The following is an 11,331-nucleotide window of genomic DNA, read 5'->3' as shown; positions in this document are numbered from 1 at the left end:
GACCAATAGAACCCAGGCTACTAATTCAAAATAGTGGTGATGAATAACACTAATGTACTATACTAATAAGAAGAAATATATAAGAAGAGGAACTGCTAAAAGAACATAAGCACTTCTGAGCATAGCAAATGAATCATATTCTCCAGCAAAAGTTTAATGTAAAGACAATGATTATAGTTCTTTCAGCACTCTCTAAACTCGCAGTTGCCTGAAATAAACTGGAAAAATATCAGCAATCATATTTATCTGCAGATTCAATATGCAGTTATGAGGCTGTAAAATGAGCATTGCTATAAGACAAGATGCTGGCTATCTAACTGATTATATAAAATTAATCTCTATTAAAATAGTCCTCCCACTTAACACTAGTTTATATCTTTGCTGATTCTCCTATTCAAACTAAATGCAATACAAAAAAAACTTTAAGATGCAATTACAAATCTTCCAACCAATGCTGGATTTCTTGAAGTTGATGAAAGTGATATTGAAGAGTTTCTTTAAACTTCAAGCCATTAATAAACAGATTTTTAACAGAGATAGAACAGTAGAACAGTTAATGATTAAATATGTAATTATTATCAGGGATAATGGCACAATTATCATTTCAAAAGATAATGATTTAAATATAAAGAGTAAAAGAGACCCATGGGAAAGCTCAGGAAGTCCTGCAGAAAATATGATGTCCTGTATCATTTGTGTAAAAATCAAAAATGAAATGAAGAATATTCTTTCACAGAAAATTTTCTCACAGAAAATGTTCTAGAAAACATAAACATAACTCATATTGCTTACTATAGGTATTGGATTTTTGTTACTATTTCTATCAGCATTTATGAAATAAAATATATAGAATATAAAATAAATATCTATATATGAAATATTTAAAATATATCTATAAATAGATTATATATGAAAGTAACTACTTTCACAATATTAACTTCAGTTTTTAAGATAACATTCTAATATTCTAATTCCAGAATTTTCATAACACACTCATCTCTGTTTTAAAGAAACTTTTCCTTGCACCAATGATCCTTGGATATAAAGGATCACTTGAGGTAGTAGAGTTTTCAACTCCTACATTGGAGAAATGTTTTTTCTCCAATTTTTTTCATGCTCTCCTACCTCTACACCCACTACTTAGATGTAGGGCTTTGCTAAGTTTTATTGATTTGTAAAAAGATGATATACTTTATTGTTGAATGGAGGTAATATTGAGAATGGCAGGAGAAGTCAAAAATAATTAACAAGCATTGAGTGATTCACAATTGTTAACTACTGAAGTCTCAAGCTTTTGGTCTCCATTCTACTTACTCACTTCGTGTGCTTTTCTCATGTGTCGGTCCATTCTCTAATGAAGCTGTAACCTCTTTCCATATTCCCAATCTCAGATATTCCATCTGGTGACCTTAACTCAAAGTCTTGACATAAACATGACTTCTCCCCTTCTTGACTCACTTTCAACCCATTCAATCAACCATCTTCAGTGTGGTTTCACTTTTCTGTGCATGAATACATCTTCTTTATATTTTTAATACTGTTATGAATAAAACCCTCATACTTTCATTTGGATCTCCTACATTGAACTCCTAGCAGGTCTTCTCTCTGCTCTCTTTTTCTTTCCAAGTACAACTTATGCCCACTCACACACACAAATACACACAAAAATATCTTACCATATAAGTCTTTTCTTATCCTGTAGGAAAGACTTAGCTGAACATAGGCAAGACTCTAGTCCTTATGTATTCTTTCAACGTAACCTCTCATCACTTCCTACACCATACTTTATGGCAAAGCAGTAACTTGTAACTAGGGATACAACAATGTTTGGACAATGCAAGCTATGACATATGTACATTGTGAACAACATTTCTGGAAAATAATGAAAGAGCACTATGACAATAAAATAATTAAGAACCATGATACCAGAACAAAACCAACCCTAGAAACAATTTATGTGCATGTTCAGTGGAGACAGCTATGAGCTTATGTAGTCTTTACCACTCACTGTGGTAGATATTTGTGACCATTGCAAGGTAGTTAAATTTCTAAGCATGTTCCCTAATATCTAAAACAGGACTAATAATTTAAAGCTTATGTGGCTTATTGTGAGAATTAAATGAGGTAGTATTTATAAAGTACTTATGTTTTCAACCAATGGTAGTTTAGCAATGATGCTAATAAAACCAATGAAGAAGAGGACACTGATACATCAACATATTTCTCACTAATAAGCTTTTCTTTGTTATTCCGTCTGCCTAAAAAACACTTTTTTCTCGCATTTTACCTGAAAATTAAATCACTCTTCAAGATACAACTCAACCTTCATCTTCTTCAAGAACCCTTTCCTTACCTGCCCCAGACTGAGCAAAGTGCTTCCTGTTTTCATATTTCTGCATATCTTCGTAGAAGAGAAACTGCATTTCATTGAAATGATTCATAAATATTTCCCCAGTCACAATATAAGTTCCTTAAAGTCAAAGACTGTATCTTATTACCTCTTTATCCTCATTGTCTTGCACAGTAATTGGCACACAGTTATAGAGGGTTCAAAGGCTTTGGGGACTGATCAAGGAAAAAGATAGGAGCACAAAGGGCAGTAACACACCATAAGCTTTATTGGGCAGTGCTTCAACAGGGTTGCATGAGAAGAGAAGTCCCTCATAACATAAGACAGTCCTGAGGCTACCATCCAGTGAAAAAGGAGGGCAAGGGGACTGAAGGATTGGAGACAGGGATTGAAGAGGGGTCCACTGATGGTGCTTAGCAGCATCTGAAAGTCCCTGTGTCAGAAAGCTCCAAAGTACAACTTGGGACTTTCTAACCACAGTGCTCTACCTAGTCAATGGGTATCAGCTGCAGAGTGAAGTTTCATGGGCTATGCAAAACAGGTGAGCTCTAAGTAGCTAAAACTGGTTGTTTGGGCTGTTATAAAAAATAAGTGGATATATAAAAATTTTGAATTTGATGCCAGCAGGCTTTTGCCTGGCTTATACACGACCCACAGGCCAATACACAGAAGCCAACTTTGGCTCATTTATATAACAATAGTAGGTTCTTTGTAATTGTCAAACTTATATGAACTGACTAACTACAATTTTGCTGTATACTCAGAAATTTTCAAAGGAGCATCCTACTTTAATTGAAGTCAAAATCAGAGTCCAGAGGTCGAGAGCTTGATTCATTTGTTTCTTAAATATGTCCCTTAATCTACTCAGTTTCAGAATTTAGGACACTTAAAAGACCCCTCCAGTAACTGATGGTATCATGATTCTCCTTTTTTTTTTTTTCTCCAGCATGCATACTATTCTGTGTGTAGTGTATACTTAATAAATATTCATTGATTGGAATAAATGAATTAATGATTCCAAAACTCCTCAAGCACATATTCTTTAAGATGTTCAGAACAGATAATATTTTGCTAAGCTTAAAATAACTATCTTCTTGAAGAAAATAGCTCAATCCAATCTATTTGGAAATATTTGGTTAAATTTATTAAATTAAGATACATGGGTATTTTTTTCTAGTTGAAAAACAGTGAATAAAAATCTTTACATACAAGAAATGCTAAATAATGCAGGCAAGATAATAAGAATCATAATGGTCCAGGTGTGGTGGCTCATGCCTGTAATCCCAGCACTTTGCCAGGCTGAGGCGGGCAGCTCGCTTGAGCTCAGGAGTTTGAGAACAGCCTGGCCAACATGGTGAAACTCCATCTACTCAAAATACAAAATTAACTGGGCGTGGTGGCACATGCCTGTAATCCCAGCTACCTGGGAGATTAAGGGAGGAGAATCGCTTGAACCCAGATGGCAGAGGTTGCAGTGAGCCGAAATCATACCACTGCACTCCAGCCTGGGTGACAGAGGAGAAAAATAAATAAATAAATAAATAAATAATGCCTGAAAAATCACCTTCTTCAGAGAAATGCCTATTCTACCTCTGCAAATTCACAAATGGTGAGGAAGAGGATGAATAGGTAGATAGATTCATTTGTTTCTTAGTAATCTAGATAGATAGATAGTAGATAGATAGATAGATAGATAGATAGATAGATAGATAGATAGATGATAGATAGACAAATGTTGCACGTTTACTACATGCTAGCTACAGTGTTTGGTGCTTTGCACACATTATCTCTTTCAATTCTCATGACAACCCTCTAAGGAAGAGGTTGTTATTATCACAGTTTTAATATGGGAACCAAGGCTTAGGGAAGTATTTACAGGATACAATGGAGTTATAAGTGATATTTGAATTCAGGTTCTCTAACTCTAGAGTGTGTGTGGTCAGTCACTGAATGACTACCCATGCAAGTTGAAAGAGGAGAATTTCAGCTGTAGAGATTACATTCCTGAAATAATCACAACTTTTTTCCATGTTAATCTTTCAACTTGCTTGCTAAGAATACGCCTTCATTTTGAAAAAAGTAATTTAAAACACAGTGAAAACACAATAAAATCCATATGAATTGTAATTAAGTTCCAGATCACATATTCTAGACGAAAGCAAATGAAAGCAGTTGGAAATCTCTTATTTTATGCACTAATAGAATTATATAGCACCCACTCACTGTTCAATTAGTCTAATTATGGTCAACATCAGTCTTTGTTGTTAAAATGACAGAAGAATATGATTCTGCTAGTGTTTTAGAACTAGCCTTGCCAGATGGATAATAAATAGGTGTTGTGCATAACACAGATAATTGCCATCCATCTTCAGTCATTCTATACAGTTAAAGTGATTAAAATGAAAATAAATTTTGTATAAATATCACTTGGATGTTTATTTCTTGTGGTTGTTTGTGTATGTACCTCCATTGTTGACTGAATGTTGCATGATTTTATGACATTTTTGTTTCTTTATCCAACAAAAATAAATTCAGTGTATCCTTACAGTTCTAGAATGAACTCAACAACTGCGGACTTGCACATGCACTAAAGTAACAAAAAGAATTAATTTGACAATGAAAAATAATCTTCAGAATTAAGCAGCTCATTAAATTAAATGTGTAATTTAATCTTCATATAAAGTAGACTTTAAGCTACTGTATGTGTGTATATGCATGTGTGTATTTTATGTGCAGTTTGAAAACTCACCATCAAAAGTTGTAAAATCCAGGAACTTAACTATTAGGTAGCAACAAGAAATTTACTTCAAACACTTCAAGTATTCCCAGTAGAGCAAGCAGTCTAAATTTTCTACAGTTTAGGCAAACTTATTTACATATTTAGGGTAGGATCACAAAATAAATTGGTGCATAAGACAACAATTTGTAAACAGTCACTGGAAGTTATGCATAGAACCAAGAAAATAAGATGCAGATTAAGGGAGAGTCATCCTGATTTTACTATTCCAGCTCTGAGAGAACTCCACAAAGCAAGATGATGGAGTAAATCCCATTGGACCCTCTTGTCCGAGAGTCTCTAGGAGATACAATAAACTGGGAGCTCATAGACACAGTTCCAGAAATATTTTGCTTGGTCTGCACAGTATTTTGGTAATCTCAAATTTAGTTACCAGTATTTTTTAAAAAATCAAGGTATTTTTACATGAAGTCCTTTATTCTGGTTTCTCTTGAAAAATCCAATGTATCAGCCTTGGGTGCACAGTCCCTGAAGGCAATGGTGCCCTGAATTTGAATGACTGTTGTTATTAGATGAATCATATGATTCCCTGATGCTAGAGTCCCTGACACCCCCTATAGTGTGGCATGATGTCCACTATGGTCACGAAGCTTATTTTGTGACTCTGGTAGAAATACAAATGGGAGTTTGAGACTTTTGGACTAAGAGATGGAGAGAATAAGAAAAAAATGACCACTGATTTCAAACTTGAACTTAAGTTTCCTTAACAGAGATAGAAGACTTGGTTAATATTTTTGTTTCTCTAAAATCAAGTGTAGTATCTGGCATTTTGAAAAGTAATTTCAAACATACTGAAAACATAGTAAAATCAATGTGAATTGTAACTAAGCTCCAAACAACCATATTCCAGAAGAAAGCAAATGAAAGCAGTTGGAAATCTCCTCTTATTTTGCACTAATTGTGTTATATAGCACCTACTCACTGTTCAACTAGTTTACTTATGGTCAACATCAGTCTTTGTTGTTAAAATGACAGGAGAATGTGGAGTTTGTTAAATTGACAATGATTTGTCTAAAGATTGGTGGGTTGAATTGGGAATAAAATCTTATGAGATTCAAACATAGTAATTGGATCTCAAACAAATCATTCCATTAACATCTCACCAAATTAACTCATTGCTCAGCTGAATCAATCAAAGCAATACCATTGTTTGATATATCAAAGATACAGATCTAGTATTTTCCTTAATATGTTTGCTATAACCTGTATAAATGACTTCCACAAAAATATTTCTGAAACTGGGAAACACTTACCAAGCTTCTCTGAAAAAAATCAAACAACTATAATATGAAGAAACCAAAATTTTCCCTAAACACAACAGGATGACTTTGAAAAATAAAAAATGTACAAGGGGAATTTTTTTATTAAGAAAAAATGGTAAATATATAATACTTTTGTTTGGTTTTGAAAGAGCAAAATGTTTGTGCCAACAGGTTTAATCATGATTACCAGGAAAATTTGTCAAATTCCATGTATAATGATAAAAAGTTTTATTTTTGATAAAGAATGAAGCATTCATTCACTGAACTTTCTCCTTTAGAGATACATGTACTCCATGTTTCTTTAAAGAGTCTGAGAAACATGTACTACAATGTACATTGACACACTGTATTCCTGATCCCTATTAAGTTTTCTAAAGTCCCATCTACCTAACATCACATATCAAAATTAAAAAGGAATTCAGATAAAACCCAAGTTTATTTTTTGACTAATGTCAACAAGACATTTGAAAATGCCTCACTTATCATTTTTTTGAAGAGTGTTTGCTGTTATTGGCATCCTGTAGACATATGTAAAGGAATCAAGGCAGCAAATCAGGTCTAAATCTGAAGAGCAGCTGGAGCTTCATATCATGACATCTCTTCATGATAAAAGATGGTTTCTTCATAAAGAACAGGTTATCTATCATCAGAGCAGTGGAAGTGCTTTGCCTGACCCTGCCTTCACTCATTCAACAAGTGTTTATTGTAGGTCTATTATTTTAAGTTTGGCATAAAACGCTAGACATAAAGAATACAATTGCAAACAAAAAGTGGTAAAAGAGGATGTTCTACAATGAGTTAGCTACATAAACCCTAAGGTCTTTCTGAACCCTGAGATAAAAATACCAAGTGTGTTGCATGTATGTTTAAGAAAATGCTCCCAGTCACTAAAGTTATTTTTAATCTGATATATGACCAAAATGATTATAGACACTACTAGCAACTTTCTGTGTAGTAAAATAATTAAGTGTTATAATGGAAGGAAAATAAGTAAGTATTATAATGAAAGGAAAAAATATTTAGAGGCAATAAGAAAACCTCAATGCCCTAATTATAATTCACAACGTTGGATATTACAAGATAGCCTTACAGATAAGAACATTTGACTCTGTTAGAATCTCAATACTGAATGATGCTGGAAGCATTAGAGAAGATGATCAGTTTTGTCTTTTTCCATATTAACAACATTTTCTGGTTTCTATAAAGGTATTTTGTTTGAGTGTGAACATTTATTAGCTGTGAAGTTCTTGGGACAGGGTTGTTACATAGTAAGTGCTAAGTAATCATTTATGTGGCTGTTTTTGTTATTATTATTGCCATAGGATATCCAGATCAATTAAAACAGATGCAAAGAGAACAAGCAAGGTACATAGTAGGTATCCCAGTTGTGAACCTGATAAAACATATAAAATAAAATTCCTCCCATTAAAAAATTTTATCATTTAGGCCAGGTACAGTGGCTTGTGCCTATAATCCTAACATTTTGGGAGGCCAAGGCGGGTGGATCGCTTGAGTCCAGGCAACATGGTGAAACCCTGTCTCCACCAAAAATACAAAAAAATTAGCCAGGTGTGGTGGCGCATGCCTGTAGTCCCAGCTACTCGAAATTCTGAAGTGGGAGGATCGCTTGAGCCTGGGAAGTCAAGGTTGCAGTGAGCTGTGATTGTGCCACCGCACTCCAGCCTGAGCAGTAGAGTGAGACCATGTCTCAGAATATATATATATGTATCTCACACATATGTGTATATATGTATGCATCTGTTATACATATGTATATACATACACACATACATATACACACACATAAATTAACACTTAACCACTCTAATTTAAATAAAGTAGTTACTGTTTACAAGAAACTTCTAGGTTAACATCTCCAATGTTCACTTACTATATCCAAACATAAGAATAGAATATATAAGAAATGTAAAGAAATATATCTCTTTCCTCATAAACATTTTAGCCAGTGTGATTTTATTGAAGGGCATTCTGCTATCTCAGGTTTCTTATATAAACCATATAAATTTGCAAAATTATTAAGATGACACTGATTCATAAAACAAACACTAAGCCTCATTTATCATTTTCAGGGAATATTCTTCCATGCTTTTTTGATTAATACTTTTATTAGAGGCATTCAATATAGATAATGCAAAATTAAATGGATTTTGCCAGAATACATTATAGCCATTAAAATAAATCAGACTATTAAATGAAGAGAAAAAGTAAAATCTGAAAACGAAATATAATTCCATATAACTTATGACAGAGTCAATTAATCACATAACTACAATTTGAGACCTTTCCTATAGAAAGAAAGGAATAAAGATCCGTTTAACAGTCCGTAATTATTGGTGCATTCTCTGAAGAAAAAACTATGAGCCTGGTCTGTAATGACCATGAAGACAGAATTTTCTCTGTGTTTTTTTCAACTTCCCTTAACTCAACTGTACGCTGTTGCCCTTGCCAAGAGACGATATGAAGCAAGATATAGACCAATAGGAAAGAACCAAACCAAATGTCAATGCTTTCAAAAACTGTTGGAAATAAGCCATTTTAGAAGAGCACTTGTCTTTTGTCGTTACGTCTTCACTGCTGCGTTCTGCTTCTGAATATCTTTCTCCAGTGTTCCATTTCACAAAATTGCCTTCAATTTCCAATTACCTTAATAACAAGATAGAATATTTACTTGACTTTAATTATTGAACTTCACAAGTTTTTTGGCCTTTAAGATTTCCCCTTAAATAATAAAAAAGACAACAGGATGAACACTTTTTTACGAGTATGTTAGTGCATCCAATATGAATTCATAGAATTATGAGTAAGTTCATTTTTACCAAATACCAAATGTCTTCTATGAATCCTTTTTAATATTGTCTGTGTTTTATGCCAGTTCTGAAATTAATTATTTATTGATTTAATAGATTTTTAGGTGTTAGGTATAGTTTAGTGAATTCAAGGAGTAATTGGAAAACTTTTACTCTGCTATTGCATGATGACAAGCTTAATCAATCAAAAAGTTCTACTTCTGGCTGTGCAGTTAGAGCCTAGCAGGGGTTGACTGAGATATGGAAAGCAAAAAACATGGTTTTACTGTTACAGAACTTGCAGGACAGTTGGGAAGACAGAAGCAACTTGTATGTTCAGAAAATAATAAAACATTCCTAGATATCTGATGCCGTAAGAGTTAAGCAGGGGAAGGAAAAAGAATAAGATACATTGGATTTGATAAGGAAGGAACAGGAAGAGACTTTGGGGACATTTTCAGGACTCCAATTTGATCCCAAGAACAAATACAGAAGGCAAGAGGTGTGGTCAGGAAGTAGGATGACTCCTTGGTTTCCGGGGAGCTGCGCGTGCAGTACGATAGAAGTAGCAAGTCTAACTGAAAATATTCAAGAGTTTGTTATTAAAGGGATACAATCTGCCTTTTACTGCAAACTACATCACAGAGATATAGCCTTCTAGGAAGCAGCATATTATAATGGCTAGAGAGATAAGCATTGTTTTGGAAACCATTACAAGTTACCTCCCCAAAGGAAAAGAAATCATTCTATCAAAAAGATATCTGCATGTGTATGTTTATCACAGCACTATTCACAACAGCAAAGTCATGGAATCAAACTAAGTGCCCATCAGTGGTGGACTGGACAAAGAATACATGGTACATATACACCATGGAATGCTATGCAGCCGAAAAAAATGACCTTTGCAGCAGCATGGATGTAGCTGGAGACCATTATTTTAAAAGAATTCACACAAAAGAAAATCATATACATGTTCTCACTTATAAGTGGGAGCTAAACAATGCTTACACATGGACATAAAGATGGAAACAATAAAGAAGGTATTCCAAAAGTAGAGAGTGAGTGAGGGAGGAATGGGCTGAAAAACAACCTATCAAGTACTATGTTCGCTATTTGGATGTTGGGTTCAATAGAAGCCCAAACCGCAGCATTATACTCTTATAACAAATCTGCACATATACCCCTGAATATAAAATTTTTTAAAACTGCCTCCTTCAATTCTTGAAGAATATAGTTCTCTCCATGTCCCATCCTCCCCTTCTTGTCATATCTCTTAGTGATTTAAACATTTTCATAGATGAGACTTCCGGTGCATTACTTTCTAAGTCTTTCTTCCCTAACGTCAACAGCCCCAATGACCTACAGTTGTCACCCACTTCCATCGTCACTGACAATAAACACACTGCTTCCTTTATCTGTATTACAAACATTGTACGCTCCAAACACCACCTCCTGTCTTTCACTTTGTCCCTCTCATATCCCGTCTCCCAAAGTTTTTTTTTTTTCTCTCATTGGGACTTCTAATTTATTTACCTTTTCACCTTTTTGACTTTCCTCACTCCCATTATATCCTCACTTCTCTTCTCATGCAGCTCAAATTATAGGATCAGTCACAATCATCACTTCTTTGCAAACACTAACTCCCTTGGCCTTTCTTTTTCCATCATTTTGCCTGGAAAAATACCAGATTTGTTTAAATTCAAGCTTTTCCCTACTTAGGGCCCATACCCAAGCAGCTGAAGACTCCTGAAAAAAAATATGGATCCATGCTGACAGGTCTCATTTTAAATTCATGGTGGAAATCTCAAGTGGGCTCTTACTGCTTGCCGCTCAGTCTTGCAGCTTTTCCCTAGCTAATTCACCTTCTGCTTCTACGTGATTCCTATTATAAACCCTTTACTCTCCTCCAACTTTTAATATCTCCTACCTACTTCCTTCTCTCAGCTGACAGATCTGCTTAAACGTTTCCCTGAGAAAATAAAAAATCGGAAGAATACTTCCATGCACTTCCAGCACCAAATCTACCAACTAATCTGCATCTGTATCCATATCCTCAGCCTTCTTCTCCCTTGCCATGAAGTGCTTATCTCAGGCCAATCCTCCACTTGTTCTCTG

The sequence above is a fragment of the Colobus angolensis genome, unplaced genomic scaffold (assembly GCF_000951035.1).
Source record: "Colobus angolensis palliatus isolate OR3802 unplaced genomic scaffold, Cang.pa_1.0 Scaffold160, whole genome shotgun sequence".
NCBI lineage: Eukaryota > Metazoa > Chordata > Mammalia > Primates > Cercopithecidae > Colobus > Colobus angolensis.
Note: the sequence above shows the minus strand (reverse complement) of the source record.